Source organism: Ornithodoros turicata, unplaced genomic scaffold (assembly GCF_037126465.1).
Source record: "Ornithodoros turicata isolate Travis unplaced genomic scaffold, ASM3712646v1 Chromosome32, whole genome shotgun sequence".
NCBI lineage: Eukaryota > Metazoa > Arthropoda > Arachnida > Ixodida > Argasidae > Ornithodoros > Ornithodoros turicata.
In genome coordinates, this window is record NW_026999357.1 from 677,343 (window position 1) to 682,199 (window position 4,857).

Below are 4,857 nucleotides of genomic sequence, written 5' to 3' on the forward strand. Positions count from 1 at the left end.
GTCACTTGATAACTATGCGCAAACATGCATTCTGACTGTCCTCTGCTGGCCCCCAGTCTCAAAGCCCTCATATGAATGGTACTGATAAGATTTTGGAAGCATGCAATTAGCGAAAATTTTTGAAATGCATACCATAGGGGACTCTGTAGACAACATTTGCCCTTCTCTCTCGGGACTAGCTTCACCTTCATTGAATAAGCTCTGAAAAGGCAGGACACAATAGTACATGCTCAAACCAATTCAGGTGGCTACATTATGGGCCAACCAGCAGTAATGTGAATACGAACTACATGAAGACAGTAACCAGAAAACATCTTACTGGTGCTGTCGTGTCAGGCCATTCACTGGACACTGAAGTGCTACCGAGGCCAAGTCCGGTGCTCACCTAGAAAAGAGGTGTGTGATACTCTGGGTCTTGTACATTGTGGTGAGCACAGTTAAAAATCCCAAAGTCATATGTGCCTTGCATTATAAATGCATTATGTCCTGATAGTTGTCCAATGCTTGATAACTATAAGCAAATGGTATTTGCAAGTTGTACAGCATTGTTAAACTAACTTAAGAATACTTACTCCACTGAGCTGTGGATCAAGGGGACAACATGATGTGCCCTGCTGCAAAATGGGCATGTATGAATGAATTGTCTCAATTTATTAATATGAATTTCGAAGGAAATAAAAATTGGAGTACACTAATATCAAAATAACTAGAAAGTGGTACTAACTGCAGTGGGGTCCACAAGTGCCCCCATAGTTCCACACGCCTGTAATATGACACGGTCATGTTCATATGATACCACAATGAATGTTTTTTAGCATATGCTCACATCAGCCGAGAGATCTTGTCCTCCTGTCCCTAGGATGCTTGATAGGCCCACCATCTGCAGATTTCACAACGTCGTGAGTCAAGCTAAAATTGAACACACCCTGCAGCTGTTTACCTGCTTTACAGGGGAATGCGTGACACCTACAGCAGGAGAAATATGTTCACTTGAAGCTCTGCTGGATGGGACTACCTCCTGATGATTTGACAAACGTACATGGTTAGCTGCACAAAAACTGAACACACACTAGAGCTCCCAGGCGATAATGCAAAAGCTGGATATTTACCTGTTGGATGTGAAGCAACGGATGTGCGACACCTACAACAGGGGCAATAGGCGCACCCAGAGTTCCACATACCTGTATAAACAGGGTCCAGCTCATCACACCACAAATGCTATAAACACCATGCTTACATCAGTTGAGAGCTGCTGCTCTCCCAGCCCTGGAATGCCCGGCAGCCCCACCACCTGCCAAATTTAACAACACTGTAACAACCGACATCAATACGTGCACTATGGCTGTTTACCTGTGGAAATGAGAGCTGTTGCCCTCCCAGTCCAGGGACGCTTGGCAGCACCACCACCTGCCAATTTCACAACGATGTCACAAACGACGTCATGCAAAACACGCATCATAGCTGCCTACCTGCGTCCACGTTTCGAAAATGTGCCGAACAGACAGCGCTGTTCTTTGTTGGCGTCCAGTCCTGCCTCCCGATCGCGTTGACCCATTGCAATCGCAGACAGGGTTCTCGGGGAAAGCTAAATGGTACCGTCGAACGAACACGATACAGAAACGGAAACTAAGCGGTGATGGAACACGCACGTAGTGAGAGTACTTACTGATGGTAAGTTACGCCAGACTCCTTGCTGGCGCGCGTTGAACGATTATTGCAGCCAATATAGCAGCACACAACCATCGTCACAGGTAAAGGATTGCCACTCACACATGAAACCAGAAACTGCGGAAACGCATCCGTCCGTAGGAGAAGCGAAGCAGATGACAAAGCGCGATAAAAAAATCAAGGCATGCGATTGGACGATCGAGACCACGACAAGATGGCGGTTTTGCCAGAAGTGACCGCTTGGGGGAGGCTTCAAAAATGGCGGGTTTGTGTCACCCCTGTGTTCTGGGACGTGTTGGTTGGCGCCCATGTTTGACTGATAGACGCGCTTTGACTGACTCATTTCATCACCTACAACAAGAAGGAGGAGGACTCAAAGCTTTCGTAAGTGTTTCGGAGGTATAGTGTACTGTGAACATATGTGCCGAACAGCTTCGGCACTCATCGTTCTTGTTCGCTTTAGCTGCATGGAACGCTAGTTTTGTGTTCCACTGTGTTCTGAAACCGCATGGTGTGCCGCGCTTAAGCAAAATGCATCATACACAAATCTTTAAATTTTGCTGTTTGCACAGGGAGTTTCAATTGTTCCTTCTTAATGCTCACCTAAGCACCCAATGGGAAATAAGATATCCTAGGCACCTAGCGAGAAACAAGATACTGAACGCCGAGAGGTGCATGACGCACGTGAAACGCCGCGTCTTCATTTTGTTATTTTGAACATTTCCAAGCTTGTCTTGGTGATCGCCCTGGTCACTCACGCACGCGGACTGCAATATAGCTTTCCTATGGAATTAGTGTAATTCCTGTGAAAGTTTCACATCGTGTTCTAGTTTGAGCGGGTTTCTCGTGCACGAAATGAATGGGGCGACGATTTTGATGGTAGACAATCTGGCTGTGCACGCATTAATTGGGTCATTTACGTTTCGTAAGACGTTATCAGAATCATTTTTTGTTTTATAGTATCCTTCGCTGACTAGTTCATATATTATGCACGCACAGCGTCGTTTCTGTTACTTTGGTTTCAGCAAGTGGAACCGTTATTGTATGGAATCCACCTGTCCAAAGCAGTGACTGTATATTTAGGGGAAGCAGGTCACGTTCTTACGTGACCTCAAGGTGAGAGACTGTCGGTACTTGACAGCTACGTTAGACAAGGTCATGTTATGTTTCCACGTGGTGAGAAACTGTGTTCGTGCTTGGCTGGTTACATCGAGACATGTTGTTGCATCGCCTCATGGCGAGAGGCTGTGTCGATGCTTGAAATTGAGGTAGAGGTCATGGTGTTACGTTGCTTCATGATGAGGCATTATGTCTGTCTCGCCGCAGTGTGTGTACATGTGTACGATGTTGGCTTCAGTTAAAAGGTTATTATTCGAGATTCAAAAGAAGGACCTCTGAAATTTTTTGCTACGTCTTTTTAATAGTTTTGTCACCAATTTTGCTTTTGTTACGCATGCATTCACTTGGCTAGGCTCTTAGACATAAGAGGATGAGGTACCTAACAGAATCTATTATTCAGGGTCAGCATGGCAAAGTTTGCGGTTGTGGAGTTTCCACACGAGAAACCTGTAGCTGTCGTGCCATCCTCATGGGTGGCGGGAAATGGTACCCCTATGCATGTGGCCGCCAAAAACCTGGACGAAGTACAAGGTTTCAGCTGCAGTTAAAGTTGGGAAACCGCCACAAAGTGGATGGCTTATCTGCCCAGCAAGGCGCATAAGCAAGTCTGATAAGTTGTCGGCAGAAATTTTTGCTTCTGCTACTGCGTTAGCTAACTGCCCTGCATTATTTCTATTCAGACAGTTACACGCAAGACTTACGGCGTCTGGACAAAAGCCAATACACTCTACACTGTGAGTCGGTGGAGAATGAGTGTGACAGCAAGACAGGTTAGTGTTGCAGTAAGCATCATTACATGTTGCTTATGGCTCCTGCATAGAGTTGAAAAACACTTCATATAATCGCAGGAATAACTGCACAATCATATATGCTTCCAACAGTTTTCTCAGCGTTTAATTGCAAAGCTGAGCACTCGTCCGTAATGCAGCTTCTGGCAAGTCCAGCCGTCAACCTTCTGCTTTCTATGGATCTCCCAATGTATTAGAGACACCTGCTGGGGGCACCCCTGCTAGGAGTTGTAAGTCATCAGCTTTACGGGGCATACTTCAGCCCCTGTCACCAACTCAAGGCCGTTTTTCTTCTGGCCAACCTCGTCGGCTGAATCCGTCGCCATGCTCAACGGAGAACGTCGTCGAATTCAACATTGCAGCGGTTGGGTATATGCTCTTTCTTTACTTGTTGAAAATTGATTTCTGTGTAAGTTCATTTCTCTATGCCCACTTGTTGTTATTGTGCTTGGTGATGTGTAACAGAACTTCACCACGGATGCCAGTAAGTTCTATCTAGCGGACAACATTTATAGACTTCAGCGAAAAGCTGTTGTGCTGCTTTGCAGGTCTTGCAGTTAAAGTTGTGTTATGGCCTGTTGCTGTATAGCTTGTGTTAATTACACTGTACCTAATTTCGTATTTTTATGCTATGTGTTTTCTCCAATGGTTTCTGCAACAGAAAACTCGCCAGTTTCATGCAGTTCTGCACGAGATGAAATGCTCACAGAAATTCAGCAGGTAACAGAAGAAGAGGGGGAGAAGAAACCAGATAACCAAGACAGTGTCTGCTCACCACCTGCTGAAGGTAAATGTGGGGACAACACATTTTCCAGTATAACAAGGTTTTACTTTATACAAGTTTTTGTGGCATTGGTGTATCAAATTCTCTGTCTTTACCTCAAAAATTCCCTCTCAGTAGATGGCACTTCCTCTTTTGCACTTGGACCAGCACAACTTACAGGTACACTCTAAATCATCTGACGGACATGTGCCGGCTCAAAAAGTCATCTCAGAACGAGCCGGTACACAGACGTAACCGTCTCGAACCAGCCGTAACAGTTTTCAAATAGCAGGCACGAGGTCCTACATCGACAAATTTCAGCAGGTACAAAGCCGTCACATCGCCATGTAACGGCTTTGTGCCTCTTGAATAATTTGTGTGCCTGCTAAATAACCAGTGTGCCACATGAGCTCCGTGCCCGTTGAATATGTGTGCTTCATAGACGTGAAGTGTGCTTCTTGAATAAGTCGCAAAACTTTGCGACAATACAACTCAAACCCTGCGTAAATACATCTAGAA

The 4,857-nt window shown here is 45.4% G+C and overlaps 1 long non-coding RNA gene across 1 annotated transcript; it reads right to left on the reverse strand.

Moving 5' to 3' along the window:
- Window positions 1-338: 338 nt before the first annotated feature.
- Window positions 339-836, reverse strand: LOC135373831 (uncharacterized). The gene is made up of 4 exons (XR_010416611.1): window positions 827-836; window positions 725-763; window positions 573-611; window positions 339-385 (listed from the first exon to the last, which is right to left on the reverse strand). It is a non-coding gene; the product is annotated as an uncharacterized LOC135373831 (long non-coding RNA).
- Between the last annotated feature and the right edge of the window lie 4,021 nt (window positions 837-4,857).